This window comes from Xenopus laevis, chromosome 4S, assembly GCF_017654675.1.
Source record: "Xenopus laevis strain J_2021 chromosome 4S, Xenopus_laevis_v10.1, whole genome shotgun sequence".
Classification (NCBI taxonomy): domain Eukaryota; kingdom Metazoa; phylum Chordata; class Amphibia; order Anura; family Pipidae; genus Xenopus; species Xenopus laevis.
In genome coordinates, this window is record NC_054378.1 from 110,938,713 (window position 1) to 110,956,176 (window position 17,464).

At 39.8% G+C, this 17,464-nt stretch overlaps 1 pseudogene; it reads left to right on the forward strand.

The window, feature by feature from the left end:
* The window catches only part of LOC108715038, a 38,442-nt pseudogene that overhangs the window by 12,185 nt on the left and 8,793 nt on the right, over window positions 1–17,464 (forward strand).

Consider the following 17,464-nt stretch of genomic DNA (forward strand, 5'->3'; position numbering starts at 1 on the left):
GTTATGAGCATATACATATATTCCATATATTACACACTGCTGAAAAATAGCAGCCATCATTGCTCACGTGTCATAGCAGTATACAAAAGTCATATGTGTCTACATTATTTCGTGCAGTATTATAAGCAATTATAGTGCTGGTTAAAGAAAAAATCCCAGTGTAAAGCAAACAAGTTTATAATCTCACCAGTAGTACGTGGGGTCCGGGTGCTCATGCCCCAGACCTATAGCTCGAGGTGGAGGTATCCAACCAAAGGAGAAAATGGCAGGCACTCACAGATCCCACAAACAGGCTTGTAAAAAGACTGAGAATTTTATTTTAGGCCACAAAGTACGTTAATACATAGCCTTATGCTTTTTGTGCCTGTAGGCACTTAATCATAGGCTGAACTGAATTATAGTGCTGGTGCCCACTTTCACTCCTTTTTTTATTTTTAGGAATTCCTTGGATCAGGAGATTTAAAAGACACAAAAAACTTGATTACAAAGCAAGCAGATTGGGCTTGAAACACCCAGGAACCACGTACAGCAGCTGAAATGTACCTGTCGGCAGGGGAGAACATGAAGGCAATCGAGCTGAGTGGTGACCATGGCTGGGTGGACATGTAAGTGTTACTTCCTGCTAGACAGAATTCTAAAGTGGAATGTATGTAAGCAAATGAGCATAGTGTAGTATGTCAAGTGCTATCGAGAGTCAGCAAGCGATTAGCGTAGAGAAAGTAGAACTTTGCTGGTTAAAGGGTACATATGTAATTTAAACCTCTTAGCCCTCAAGTTGTTGGGCTAGGACTCCCTACATCCTAACATTCAGATGGAAGGCCAAATCAAGGCCAAATCAAGGGTAGAATTTGTAAATGAATGCAGCGTATTTGATCAACATTTTGCTGCCTTCAGTTGCCAGAATAGTCACATAAAAACAAGGATGCAAATTTTGTTCAACTAAACCATTTGTATTCACCTTTGAGCTCATTATAGGAACTTGGGATTTGGCTGAATTCTGGAACCGGTAAATAACATCATTAACTATTACGTGAGATGCTCCTCCTAGGGCCCAAGCCTAAGCTCAATGGAGTGGGAGTACGGGCAGGGTAGAAACATCTGCACACCAAGCCTTCGGGTAGGAACGCAAGCCTGAAAACATCATTCAGCTGGTTTGCGATTTCCGTCCTTTTTTCCATTGACAATTGCATCGGAAGAGGTGTGTGTGTAGGGATCTCCTCTGGGTATTTCACCTACACAGAGACAAAAACAAGCAGGAGGATGCAGTGTTAGCAAATGTGGGAAGAAACACTTACTACATTCTCCAGCTGCTCATGACAATCACAGGTTATCTTTAGCCTTTTGTGTTGTCCGCCTCATACCTGACCGAATGACTGAATAGGACAGGAAGTAGACTTTTTGCAGATATTCAGAGGCAAAATAAGATCACAACTTCCTATGGAAAATCTCCCCAATAATCTGCTTTTTTCATTTTTTAGAGGGATTGGTTGAGTTAGGGAGATGTTATGTTATACAAACAATACAGTAGAACTGTAAATGTCTTGGAGTGGTCATATATGCCCAGCATCAGTATTTCAGTTTTGGCAGCATGTAGTTATTTTTGTTGCTTTATCAGCAGTTCGGTTCAAAACACTGATCATAACGTTATGATATAGGTACAGTATACTGAGCAGGTGGCCAGCATGGTGGGGCAGTGATAGGGTTCTAGATTCAACGTTGTGCGCTTCACTACACATAGCATCCAATTAGTAACTGTTTCCTATGCCTATAGAAAGGTTTAAACATAAAGTAGTTTAGCAGTGTTGGTGCCTACCATGGGAAAAATTCACTAAAGGGCGAATTTTCGCCAGAGAAGGCTCCACCACACTTACCACCACTTCGCCAGGCTTAAATTCGTCACCATTATGCTAATTCACAAAAATGCGATGTTGCGTCTCTGTAGCCGAATGCTGGCGAAGTTTCGCTACCTGTAAGGGTTAGTTCACACGAGGAGATTCGAAGTCGCCCAAAGTTTCCTCCGTGAGGCAACTTGCCGCGTGTGCTTTAGCGCAGGTGACTTTTCATCATAGCCTATGGGAAGACAGGCTGATGCAGTTCCAGGAGATTGTCGCTCAGAAGTTGAGGCAATTCGTCAGCACGAGCATTTACAAGCGAACTTTCGCTAGCGTTCATTTCTGTCAATTGGAACTTCGTTTAAACACTTACGGTTAGGTCAATTTGAATAGGGCAGGTACGTCTTTATTAGATGTTGGTGCAAATGCTTGAAGTGGCCACTTATTATTACACATGTCCAAGGAAGCAAAATAAATTCAAAAGATCCTTTATGCCCTAGATATGAGCCTACCCTAAAACAAACATGTCCCTCAAATTGGTAAAAACATTTTTTTAATAGTTAGAATTTTGGAAGGCAATCCTGCTTTACAAATATTAAAAAAACACCAGCATTTTTTGGAAAAAATTTTTTTTTTCAGCACAGGAAATGATGTCACTGACATAAGATTGAGGAGGATGTAGCTTCATTTTATCAGGTCACTAGCGAAACTGCGCTAGCGATGAACTATTTCGCTAGTGAATTGTCCTCTACGCCTGTTAGTAAATTGGCGATCTCCACTCTAGATTTTATTATAAAGGGCTGTATTAAAGGGGAACTATTGCGAAAATGAAAATTTAATATAAGCTTCATAATGAAGTAAGAAACTTTCTAAATACAATCAATTAAAAATTCTGCATTGTTTCAAGTTTATATTCGCTATTCCTCTCTCATGAGTTGGGTGTCAGATGAATGATACAATATATCTTATAGGGAGGGGGCTTCCTTTCCTAGCAGATGAATTAGAGTTCACTCAAATAACTGATTTCAGTACAACTGCCTTTTGCACAAATTCTGTATGTAGAGAGATAGTATTTCTGATGATTTTAATAGAGTGAGCTCTAATACAGCTTCAATGCAAAGCTAGCCCCCCTATAAGATATATTGGATCATTCATCTGACACCCAACTCCTGAATGAAGACAGAATGAAGAGGGATATTGAACATAAACGTCATTATTTCAGAAACAGTACAGAAATTTTTATTGGTTGTATTTAGAAAGCTATATTAATGTTATATTAATTTTTCATTTTTGCAGTAGTTCCCCTTTAAGCTGTCAGTGTTTATTGACTGTGTGGCTTATTAGATACAGTTTTGGGACCTGTTATTCAGAATGCTGGGGACATGGGGTTTTCCAGATAACAGATCTTTCTGTAATTTGGATCTTCATACCTTTAGTCTACTAGAAAAACATGTAAACATGAAATAAACCCAATAGGCTGGTTTTGCTTCCAATAAGGATTAATTATATCTTAGTTGTGATCAAGTACGAGCTACTGTTTTATTATTGAAAAATTGCGTAGAAAGGCAAGCAATCCTGCGACACACCATCTGCCTTTCTACACAATTTTTCTGCATTCTCCCCAAGCTACGGGTTCCAGGCGCTGCACCCGAGACACCACTTATGATCGGTGAGTGTGAGCATTTCATACATACAGTTTGAATTTAACAGTTTACCACTACACCTGTAAGAGAAGGACTTGGGGCATTGCCCCCAAGTCAACCTAATTACCGGGTGAGCTTTTTGTCTTTTTTGGTTTATAATTACCACATGAGAAAATTTACTTTGTTGGATAGAGCCGCGAGTTTTTCCGTACTGTTTTATTATTACAGAGACAAGGGAAATCATTTTAAAAAATTTGGATAAAATGGAGTCCATGGGGTATATTTATCAAAGAGTGAAGTTAATAGTGAAGTTCCGCCACTAGAGTGAAATGCCGCCACTCCCCATTCATTTCTATGGGATTTTTAAAGGCGTATTTATCAAAGGGTGAACTTTCACTTTCACCAATTGATAAATACGCCTTTCAAAATCCCATAGAAATGAATTGAGAGCTGCGGAATTTCACTCTAGTGGCGGAACTTAAATTTACCCCTATGGGAGACAGCCATTCCGTAATTTGGAGCTTTCTGGATAATGGGTTTTTCGGATAACAGATCCCATGCCTGTATTCATATTCAATATTCATTCAAGTGATGCATATGTATGTGTTGCCAATACAGGTCTATGCGCAGTGCTATTGCAGTTTATTATTTCTCTGCACACATATAAACTTTCATTTTGGCAGTAATGAGAAATGGCCTTGGGTTTACAGATCAGGAAGGGAATGGCTCTCTTCGTTTATTATATAAAATAAAAATTTATTATATAAAATAAAAATTTATTATATAAAATAAAATGGTTTCCCAGCCTTTAATTGCATAATTTTTGGCTCCACGTCCCATCTCTCCAAAGCAAACTCTGTTTAAATATCCCAGCTTAAAATCATAGTGGCTTAAGCAGCACTTAGGCTTTTAGTTACATTCTACTGCCCATGTAATTCCATGTAATGCACATTGTACATTAGCAGCTGATTGGCAGCCACTATGAGCAGCTCTGTAGTAAATGGTTGCAGCTAAATACGTTTATTCGAACATCATGCTGAGTGCCTGGCAACTCTCCAATAAATTTGCAATTGCTGGTAGTGTTCTTCTGAGCCCACTGCAATTTACTTTTATTTTAACTTATTTGTTTATTGTTTGTACCCTTTGTTAAAGCACTGTATGGAACCAATAGAGTATTGACACAATATTGGATATCCAGACTTGGGCTGAAATGAGAAACTCTGCTTGTAGCATTTAGTACAGTGCAGTACAGTAATACAAAAGTATACACCACCTGAGATGGCTTCTTATTGGTGCAGCTGCCTGTATATTCAGTTGTCCAATGGGCTTCTGTGTTTTGACCATGCAGTCTGTTGGACTTGGAGGCTGATTCTGTAGGACAGACAGGAATTAGCAGCAGCGCAGTAGTAAAATATTCAAACAGGCTCTCCGTAAAGCTTTATGCAGCATTCAGGATGGTCAGATAATTAGACAAAATGTGAACGAAATAGAATCCACTCAGGAACTTTGAAACAAAGACCTACACTCAGGCACTGAAGCTGATTCCTTTGCACTACAGTAGAATCCCCCATTTTACTTTTTCAGGGGACCAGGGAAAAATATGTAAAATCCAGGAAAACGTAAAACCAGGTAAATGTGTTAGTTAATTTCTTCAAGAGCTAAAAAGATATAAGCACAGCAGTCTGTTTTACTTTGAGATACAATATTTACTGTGTTAATAACAAGGGTTAAACATCACAGGGTTAATGTTACACTATGGGAGAATGTGCATACACAACCTAAAGCAATAAGTGATTGGTGCAGGACTGTATAAGGGGCAAACTCATTAGAATTGACCATTTACAGGCAGAACCATGGCAAAATATACATCTGGTTAGAATTTAAACCTCTTTATTTCACAAATAACAACATTCATAGACGAAATAAAGCAGTTTTTGGGAACATCAGGACAACATTTAGATGTAAAATCCAGGAAAACATTACTTAAAATCAGTAAAATGCACCCATAGAAATGCATTTTACTTAAAACCAGGGAAATGCACCCATCAAAATGAAAAAATGGGAAAATTTAAAATCATGGGACTTAAAATCGAGGTTTCACTGTATTTGTCTTTTAAATTTAGTGTCAGGTTGTGGCACGATGATGTCTTATCTGGCACATAATATTGCTCCTGACTGGCAGGGTCACAGCAACATGATGTTGTGGAACTAACATGATGTTGTGTCGGGTCAAGGGAACCGCCTGGAGATTTTTCCAGTTTGGATTATTTTTTAAGGGTGATTCCACATGTAATATAAAGCGACTCCCCATGGTGCTGATCAAATTCCACCACTAAACCCAGATTGCTGTCCATTCAGTTGCAATCTGGCTGCTGATGCTCCGATGCATTATCAATTGACAGATAATTGAACAAGTGCTTTGAGGTGGTGGTTTTGGCTCATGGGCTGCTAAATACATGGCTGACAGAATGCCTGAAATCTCCCAGCATGCAGTTGGCCTTGGGGGGCCTCTGTGGGGAAGTGACTGAATAAGTCAGATGGTAGCACAGAGGAGCATGTATTTCATGGAAAATTACAAAGCCTCTGTACCCATCATATTCTGTATAAAAAAAGTGTGCATCTTAAAAACCACTGCTCTGCCATCCTTTATACCCAATTACTGCCCATACCTTCCATATTCACACTGAGTGCTGCTTCCAGTGCTTACCAGTGGCATGCTGGGAAAAACATGGCAGGGTTGCATCCAAACAAAACAAAGGTCCCGTCTGTCTAAGGGCTCTTACAGACGAGCTTTTTTAGCTGCGCTCCCCTGCGTTCCGGTTTCAGGCGTACAGCCGCAGGGGAGCGCAGGAGTAGACGCACTGAATTTTTTTCAGAAATACAGTTAAGTCAGTGTAAATAAAGTTAATACACACAAAGGGATATGGAAAGAAATGAATTACTGTGGTGTTTGGAACATTTCGTCAACATATTCTCTGTTTGATAATCTCAGCTGTTGATGTACTTTTGTTAAAGGAGGCACAGAATGCAAAGCCTAGGCTTGGCTGCACCCATTTAAAAATTAGTTTTTTTACCAAAAGCAGCTTCAACTCAGGCACAACTTGATAACATGGCTGCAGGGTGCACCAAGGGCCACAACAAGCCCTGAATTTACATTCCATTTCAAGTAACCAAAACTACAGTGAATCTGGCAACACCCTATTGCATCCGACTGGCCATGCGCCTCAAAAGAAGCTGTTCCTCCCATGGAACCCTTCTGCATCTAGGTCCCCTACCAATATTACTGATTCTAATGCCAAACACTGTGGCTGTCAAAGTCCCACCAATATTTAATTTTTGCCTGCACTTGCTGGCTCCCCCTGAATTCACTAAATTGGTCACATGAGAAAATAAACTTTGACCATGTGATCCTCTCTTAGCACTTGGTGGTATTAGGCACACAGAAAGGGTATGAAAAGTTCCCCAAAGTCATATACATTTTCCAAATATTAACCATATTAAAGAGCTTACAGTTAAAACCAGGCCTATAATGCATCACCTGCTGTTTACAAGGGGTTTCAGAGAGTTTAGACTTGGCTTTTGGTATATTTTGTAATTATTCAATATTGTGAGGGTGTTGTCTTAATGGTGGAACAGACAACTGCACTTTTTAGGCGCATTCTTTGGGAAGATTAGCAGCCCTGTGCCAAGGGAAGTAAATACACTTCATTGTGCCCAACAGATTTATATCAGAGCTTTACAATCTGCATCCTTTTGCTGTTGCCTCATAACTCCCCCATTCACTAATTGTAAGGGCCCAAAGGTGCAGTTTGGAGTTGCGGACCAAGGAGGAAGCAATTAGTCCAATAAAGTTTGCGGTATCAATAAGGTTAGGCAAAAGGGTAGTCAAAGTTCAGGCAAGTGGTCAATCCAGGCAGCAAGGTTCAATATCCAATAACAGGCCAAAGTCAAAACAGGAATCCAATCAAGATAGCAATAAATAACACCCAGGAACTCAATAAGAAGAACCTATATTTGGGCAAAGTCTGTAGTGTCCTGGAATCTTAAATAGGCCTCTTTTGGCACCAAAACTGACGTGATGACGTTGGCGTCGTGAAGCTGCATCCATTCTGACGCTGGCGTCCATACTGATGCTAGCGGCAAGACGCTGTTACGCTAGCGACGGAACAGACCGCGTGGGATCCCTGGGCAGCTCCATCTTGGATAAGCAGGGAAAACGGAGGACCAGCGCGGCAGTGAGTATTTCTTACACTAATGGCTCAAAGCTGTTGGGGAAGTTGTTGTTCAACAAAGGCTGAAGAGTTGCAGACTAGAGCATAAATTATGGGGACCTATACAAGGTGTTTTGCTCAAGGGCCCTGGCACCAGTAAGTAGAACCCTTTTGTGATCAATTGCCTTTTGAAGTGCTGTGTGTGAAATGCACCCCTGGGATCAATATTTTGCATATAATTACTCCAAGTTTGTATTTTCAGGACGAACCTTTCAGCTCCCACCTGCCTGAAACTCTATTCAACATTCCCAGATTCCTGTTACACAGTCTGACCAAGGAAAGTCCTCTGGGGATCTCCAGAGTGTATCCTTTACCGACTTACTGCACATTTGAATTCAAAGTGATAAGAAACACATAGGTCTAGAATTTTCTTCTGTCTCAGTTGTGGCTCTTGAGATTCCTGCAGCACAACCGCAAGGGAATGGTGAGATTGTTGGGAGTAGGAAGGGAGTGGGGGTCAGAGATGCAATTAAAAAGTCAACTGGCGGCAGAGGGTCTGATTTTTAGCATTTCAGGCCCACATGTGGATGGATAGATGCATTTCACTAAGGCCAGGTCCTAAATGATCAGATTGCTCACGTAGTGTGGGTACGACTGCTCAACTGGTGGCTTCAATCGTGAATGGTGGTTGTTTTCTCACCTGATTTGCCAGTCAGCTTGATCAGATCAAATTTTTATTGTTCAGTCAGGGATATATACATACATACATATATATATCAATATTCACTTAAATATTGATGCAAAAGTGACAAGTGACCATGATTCTAAAAATAGCTGAGCACTAAAATAGCTTGCCTTGCCATGAAATACAACCCTAGAATATGTCCGTTTGATATGCAACAACATAATTTTAGATTGGCTGAGAGGCAGTCATTAGCAATTTAGAAATTATGCAGGATGTCTGGCAATTAAATTAGCAGTGATAGATAGCAATGGTGGAGAATGGCATAAAGAAAGATTGGGTATGGCCATTGGGTATAGCCATTGGGGTTGCAGATTGATGGTAATTTTAGTATTCCCATTTTGACCTTGTGTAAGACAAAACTCAGTAAAGGAAAACCTTTAGTAATAGTCAGGCAATTTATTCACACAGATAAACAAGACAAATAGACTACTCTTAAAGGTAATGTATAGGGCAATATTTTACATTTTGGATTATTGCATGCAGGACTGGAGCAACCGAGCAGGGGTTATGCAGCAAGTATCAAGAGTTATGTCTTCCAGTCTGAGAGAGTAAACGTAGTATATTATGGCTGTCCATAATTCCCACCAACAGCAGAAAACCCTCTCTTGCATTATAAGGCAAATGGCAGCTGGTAGTTGTCTTTTATTTTGGTATTTTTCGATCTGAAACACAACCGAAAACTGTCTGACAGTCTGCAAGATAAATTGAAGGGAGACATAATATTGAATCAATTGAATGGAGTATACTGTAAATAGTAATAATAATACCTACATATCTTAACAATGAATCTGCTAGCTGGTTGCCATTGTCAATAACACCAACAACTAGATAGAGGTTTAAATTCTAAGATGGGTAAAAGGTAACCAATTCATAAGAGAAGAAAAGGCAAGATGAAAAGTTCCTTATAAAACATCTGTTTAGAGAATGCTAAAAGTAATTTTAGAATAGACTTACCCTTTAATCTTAGCAAAGATTGTGTATAAATGCTGTAGAGCAGTGAAGGAGATAATCAGTGCTCACAATTATCCCATATCCTGTAACCTCTGTTAATCCTGATTTATTTTAGGGTCTATTTTCCTTTTAATGTAGGTGGAATATGGGACCCGGCAGGATTTAAGCAGCAAAATACTTTTTGTAACATTCTTTTTTTCTTCTATTTATGAGCAACCCAAGCCAGAGTGTCACATTAGGATTTTTGCATTCTCACATTGTTCCACTTATGTTGACATTTATAGGGTAGCTGACAGGGGAAGTACAAACACTTTGGCTCTTCATTGCCCACAAGATCATATTCTCCATCGTTTCCTTTCATCTGTGTAGTTGTAGCCTCCCAGCGGAGCAGTTACTGAATGGGATTAAAGGGCACGGTTTGTGGAAGGAGAAAACGTAACTTGTAAATGAATGACCTCTCTGGCATTTAACAGGCTGGAACATTTAATGTTAATGAGCATCACACTGCAGGCAAATCTGGATCAGATGGAGCAGGGAATAGGGTATTATTATCCAATCATATAAAATCACAATCTCACTCCACGGCCAATGACTTTCAGAAAGTAGAATTAAGGGCAGAGACACATGCTGCTATTTCGGGAGGTTAGTCACCCAGCAACAAATCACTTCTTCTTCGGGCGACTAATCTCTCCGAACTGCCTTTCCACTGGCTAGAATGTAAATCGCCGGCAGGATGGCACTCGGAGCGCTTCACGAGAAAACTTTCTTCGACTTCGGAAAGCCAAAGCGTTCCGAATGCCATCCAGCAGGCGATTTACATTCTAGCCGGCGGGAAGGCATTTCGGGGAGATTAGTCGCCCGAAGAAGAAGCGATTTGTCTCTGGGCGACTAATCTCGCTTGTCTCTGCCATAATAGTTGGGGAGGTACTTTTATCAAAGGTTATATCTCGAATTTATGTGAGTTTTTAAAAACTCCCCTAAACTCCCATAAATTTTAAAATTCATTTAAAAAATCTTATTTTTCAAACTCTGATGAATTAAATCGACCCAAAAACTCGAATGTCGGGAAGGCTGCAAACAACTCCAAATTGATCCCTGGGACTTTCTCATTGACTTAAACAGCAATTCGGCAGGTTTTTGATGGCGAATAGTCTAATTCAAGTTCTTAAATTGCTAGTGTATGATAAATCTCAAAAGTCTTATTCAAATTTTTGTTAAAAAGCTTGAAACTAATTTGAATATCTCCCTAATCGAATTTGACAGTTTTGACAATTTTCAATGCGATAAATCTTCCCATAAATGTAACAGAGAGATAAACAGCCATCGAAGGCAATGAGAGTTATTCTGATGAATGTACACGGCACGCGTAGCACTGCCATTTTCTTTAATAGATGGAACCAGCAAAACTCTGTTCCCTCTGTCGAAGCAGAGCAATGCCCAGGGAGCCTATAAACTGGCCGGACAGGTGTATGAAAAGCTTCAACTCTGCGGATTCCGAGCAGGTTTCTGGAGTCCATTGAGCTGGGAAGCATCACAATCCGATCTAAACCATTCCATGACAGTGAGGCAAGTCTAGTCTTGTGTGCCATACTCTAGGGCAGTCTGTAAGAAGTTCCTAAGGATAAAGGGGTGGTTCACCTTTAAGTTAACTTTTAATAGGTTATAGAATGTCTAATTCTAATCAACTTTTCAATCGGTCTTAATTATTTTTTTTTATTTACCATTTTTGAATTATTTGCCTTCTTTCAGCTTTCAAATACGAGTCACTGACCCCATCTAAAAAACAAATGCAATGTAAGGCTAAACATTTATTGTTATTTCTACTTTTTATTACTCATCTTTCTATTCAGGCCTCTCCTGTTCATATTCCTGTCTCTTATTCAAATCAATGCTTGGTTGCTAGGGTAATTGGAACCCTAGCAACCAGATTGCTGAAATTGCATACTGGAGAGCTGCTGAATTGAATGCTAAATAACTATAAAACCACAAACACACAAAAAGAAAAAGAAAACCAATTGCAAAATGTACAAAAGCGGTCCCCAACCCAAGGACCGGTGTAAGGGCAAAATGTTTTGCAAGGACCGGGGGGTACAGAGGAGTCAGGGCGGTCGGGAGGGGGTTGGGGGGGCCAGTGGCAACTGCATGTCCAATTCAGGCACGGTGTCGTCCAATACGGTGCTCCATGTTAATTCCAGACTAGGCTCGGCGACCCAGTTCAGGACTGTCCGTGGCCCGGTTCTGGCCCACGGGTTGGGGACCCCTGCTCTACAGCATAATAAACGTTAACTCAAAGGTGAACAGCCCCTTTAAAGGGGCCAATAAAATCCGCTAATTTGGCATCCTCAGACTACCCAACTGATAATCGTCCAGATGACCAAGCAAATTTGAAAATCCTGCTGGGTGAGGAGCGCATTGGCATATTCATGTGCTCCTTGTCCAATGGGTCTCTATATGCTTGCTGTATAATACAATCTTCGGTCCTTGGGCCAATGATCAGATTAGCTTGGACCAGTACATGGATAGCCAAATTCAGGAGAGATCCACTCTATTGGCAACCTAGCCAGGCGAGAGGATGTCACCATGGATGGCCAGCCAGTCGTCTGTGAACATCTAGACTAGGGATGCACCGAATCCAGGATTCAATACTGTATTTGGGCAGGATTTGGCCTTTTTTAGCAGGATTCGGCTGAATCCTCGTGCCTGGCCGAACCAAAGCCGGATCCTTAAAGTCATGTGACTTTTGGCAAAACATGGAAGTAAAAAATTTTTTTTAGCTGCACGTGCGGCTATTTTTTTTCCTTCCCATCCTCATTTGTGTATGAAAATTAGGGTTCGGATTCGGCCGTATCTTTCACAAAGGATTCGGTGCATCCCTAATCTAGACATCTAGTGCGTTTGCACAATGAAAGAAATTAACTGACTGGCTGCTGTGTAGTGCTGATCACTTAATTGTAGTGATGGGCGAATTTGGGGCATTTCGCCGAAAAATTTGCGAATTTCCTGCGAAATGGTGAAAAATTTGGGAAAAGGCGCACATTCGCCGACAAAAATGCACCGGTGTCCAAAAAACGGATGCCACCGTTCAATTTTCGCTGCGGTGAATCACAGGAATTCACTGCAAATTCACACCTGGCGAATAAATTCGCCCATCACTACTTAATTGTCCATGTTGCTACATAATACCCTTTAGTGCCTGAAACCAGCTTTGAAAGTATCCATGGCTTCCAAAGATTGAGTCAAACCAGATCTAATTGATTTCAGTGTTTAAGGCTGAGTAAGAAGCTTGTACAAAGTGCTGTGTTGCGCCTTCATGGATTTATTTAGACGATGTGACACACTTACCTGTATATATATTTATATAGTGCTACTGTCTCTACACACAGCGCTTTTTTTTACAATACAGAAATAGTACAGGCATGTTTATTTTAAACTCTGATTTTATACAAAAAATCTCTCGGAGGACCATTGCCAGCCCACGTGCTTCAGTTGGACAGCCCTATATTATAGTTCCACGTTTCACATAATCAAGCAATTCTCAGCATGGCCATGTTGACAGAAAACATTAACAATCAGGCTCTTAAAATCTGTTTTGTTCCCAGTAGATGTTTGTGTAAGTCAGAAACATGCAATTTGAACTGGTTGGGGTCATTTCATGTATACCTATCATTCCAAGACCCTGTTACCCAACAGCAGGTCCTGACCCTCAGCACTGAATGCTAGAAACTATGTATTTGGGTCTTTATTTCTGCAGTAAATGGCCAATCAAGCTTTTATTGAGTCGCAGCCTGGTATTTAAACAAATAAAAGGTCCCACACTGCAGCTGACACTCGCCATTATAGCTGAAGGAATCTGTCAGCACTAGTCACAATAAGCCTTTCAGAAATCCCTCGGCAGTAAATTGCAGGAAAGATTAGCTTGGTTCATATTCGGATTTTTTCAAGTTTCTCTGTGTGCTTTGGTATTTAGATGTCTGGGCTAGATTTATAGTATGCTGACGGGTGGTTATTGAGTGGCTGGGCAAAATTACTTTAATAAACCCTCAAAATTACAGGGTCAAGCTGAGGTAGTTGGTGGCACTTTTTGTTTCTGGGGCAACAATACATCTCCAGGGTACACTGCTTGCCACAGGCCAGTGCACTACAGTAGTGGGAACAGCCAATCCAAATATATCTGGGAAACATAAACTTATCCTGGGGGTCACTTGCCAACTCACCATTAGACTTGAACCAGGCTCCCTGAAGCAGGACTTCCAGATCAATTTCTAACAGGCAAATGTATCTCCCATGTGTCCTGGACAGGAGTTGTTTGCTAAAAGCGTAAGCTGCATGTTGTATAAAACACACTAAAATACACTTGTTGTGTATGTATGAATGTGAGGTTGGATTTAGTTTACACTTAAAGGAACAGTTCAGTGTGAAAATAAAACCTTTGTGAATAGATAGGCTGTGCAAAATAAAAAATGTTTCTTATATAGTTAGTTATGCAAAAATGTAATGTATAAAGGCTGGAGTGACTGGATGTCTAACATAATAGCCAGAACACTACTTCCTGCTTTTCAGCTCCCTAACTCTGAGTTAGTCAGCGACTTGAAGGGGGCCACATGGGACATAACTGTTCAGTGAGTTTGTAATTGATCCTCAGCATTCAGCTCAGATTCAAAAGCAACAGCTTTGACCCATGTGGCTCCCCCTCAAGTCTCTGATTGGTTACTGGTAACCAGTCAGTGTAAACCAAGAGAGCTGAAATGCAGGAAGTAGTGTTCTGGTTATTATGTTACACATCCAGTCACTCCAGCCTTTATACATTACATTTTTGCCTAACTAACTATATTAGAAACATTTTTTATTTTGCACAGCCTATTTTTATTGTCACACTGAACAATTCCTTTAAAAGAGAAGGAAAGCTACCAAGGCAGTTTATTAGCAATAAATTAGCCACAACTTTTTTTTTTTTTAAAGATTTTTATTTTGCGTTTTCAAAACAAAGAAAACAAAAATAAGAGTAAACAAACAGGCTTGACACTTACATGACCAATGTTTACAATTATTCCGTATGTACAGTGACAGATTCAAAGCATAGTGTATGTATGTATGTATATTTTTATTTGTATAGCGCTCCTTGATGGCAATGCATTGTACAGCAAAACAACAAATTGGTATCGACAAACAAGGGGTCATTGATGTAAAAAGTTACAATAGGTGCATTATTAGAAATACAATTCACATAAATATAAAATATAATTACAATACAGATTAGCTAGGGGCAGATTTACTAAAGTTCGAGTGAATTTTCGAAGTACAAAAGGTTCGAATTTCGAAGTAATTTTTTGGATACTTCGACCATCGAATACTACGACTTCGAATTTACTTCGATTCAAAGTAAAAATCGTTCAAATATTCGACCATTCGATAGTCGAAGTACTGTCTCTTCAAAAAACTTCGACTTCAATACTTCGCCAACTTAAACCTGCCGAAGTGCTATGTTATCCTATGGGGACCTGCCAGAGCATATTTCTAAGTTTTTGGGTATCGAAGGAAAATTGTACCGATCGTACGATAAAATCGTATGAATTGTACAATTCGAAGTACGATCGGAGTATGATCATACTACGATCGGAATGCGATCGTACGATGAATAAAATCCTCCAACTTCAAATTTGAATGTTGGAGGGTTCTATTCGATGGTCGAATTTCGAAGTATTTTCCACTACAAAATTCGACCCTTGATAAATCTGCCCCTAAGGGGCACATTTACTAAGGGTTGAATTTCGAAGTGCTAAAACTTGTAAATTCGACCATCGAATTGAAATAATTAGATAGTCTAAGTTTTTTTTTTAAATTAAATTTAGCAGTTTAGATCGAATTAAAATCGTTCGATTTTCAAAAAAAAAACTTTGACTTCTAAAAACTAGGAGGTCCTCATAAGCTAACATAGCAATTCGGCAGGTTTAAGGTGGCGAAGTGTCGAAGTCAAAGTTTTTTTAAAAAGACTTCGATTTTCGAATAGCTGAATATTCGAAGTATTTTCAATTCGAATCGAAGTCGAATTGGGCTTATTCGAAGGTCAAAGTACCCAAAAATTACTTTTGAATTCTAAAATTAATTTCGAATTCACTTCGACCCTTTGTAAATGTGCCCCTAATGTGCTGAAGTGTTGGCGGGTTGGGGCTCATCCATTTCATTATTACTAACTTTTTTGTGTAGAATAAAATACGGTAGACCTTAAAAGTGTTCTGGATTTTTGTAGGGGCATTACCTCATCTATAATGCCTAATATGCAGGTTTCAGGGGACTTGATTCCAGGGAAGGATAGGAATATATTAGTGTAGTGGATGACTTCCGTCCAATACGCTGCTACTCTAGGGCAATCCCAAATCAAATGGAGGAATCTGGCTTCTCCCCTACCACATTTCACACATTTGGATCCGTCTAATCTACCCATAGCTTTGAGCCACAGGAGCGTAATCTAAATTTGATGGATCATTTTAAATTGGACCATTCTGTCCCTGAGTGATATTAAGTAGGAGTACAAGTTATCTGTGGCTTTCTATTGGTGGGTTTCCTTTGGTTACTTGGGTTTCTTCCCACACTACAAAAATACATAGGCAGATTGTTTCTTGAAACCCAGTGTGTGGACACGGTGCCAGTCACAGGGCTATGGGCTACAATGTGGGGCAAATCATGCTGCTAAAAATGCCATTCACAAATGCACTTGAAGCTAATGTGCCTGTTGCATCCCCACTGGTGCATGAGGCATGTGTTGTTCTTCATCACAATGTACTGCCGAGTATATCTCCCATATTATAACATGGTACAGTCTGATTGATCAGCCGTGTCATTTTGGGGGGAAATGGTGGGACAATGAAACACAGTACAGGTATTGGATCCATTAACCAGAAACCCATTATCCAGAAACCCATTATCCAGAAAGCTCCACATTTTGGAATGGCCCCCATAGATTCCATTATAATGAAATAATCCAAATTTTTAAAAATCATTTCCTTTATCTCTGTAATAATAATAATGTACTTGATCCAAACTAAGATATAATTAATCCTTATTGAAAGAAATTTCCCCCCTTTTTTTCTGGTTCCCATGTGCTACAGATGTTCAACTAACAACCCCTTCCTCAACAACCAGGGCAATGTGTGCATCAACTGCAGGCAGCGCTTTGTCTTCTCTGCATCCTCTTACGGTAAGTGGATCAAGCCTAGATGGATGGGCTCGGCAAAAGGGCAAATCAAGTACAACCATGGGATCCGTTATCTAGACTACAGAATGGCTGTCTCCCATAGACTCAATTTTATCCAAATAATCCAAATTTTTTAAATATGATTTCCTTTTTCTCTGTAGTTATAAAACAGTAGCTTGTACTTGATCCAAACTAAGATATAATTAATCCTTAATGGAAGCAAAGCCAGTCTATTGGGTTTATTTAAAGGGATACTGTCATGGTAAAAAAATTTTTTCAAAACGCATCAGTTAATAGTGCTGCTCCAGCAAACTTCTGTACTGAAATTGGTTTCTCAGAAGAGTAAACAGATTTTTTTATATTTAATTTTGAAATCTGACATGGGGCTAGACATATTGTCAGTTTCCCAGCTGCCCCAGTCATGTGACTTGTGCTCTGATAAACTTCGATCACTCTTTACTGCTGTACTGCAAGTTGGAGTGATATCACCCTCCTCCCTTTCCCCAAAGCAGCCCATCAGAACAATGGGAAGGTAACCAGATAGCAGCTCCCTAACACAAGATAACAGCTCCCTGGTAGATCTAAGAACAGCACTCAATGGCAAAATCCAGGTCCCACTGTGACACATTCAGTTACATTGAGTAGAAACAACAGCCTGTCAGAAAGCAGTTCCATCCTACAGTACTGGCTCTTTCTGAAAGCACATGACCAGGCAAAATGACCTGACATGGCGCCGACACAAATATATTACATCTAAAAAAAATACACTTGCTGGTTCAGGAATTAAACTTTATATTGTAGAGTGAATTATTTGCAGTGTAAACAGTGTCATTTAGAAATAAAAACTACATCATAAAAATCACGACAGAATCCCTTTAATATATAAATGG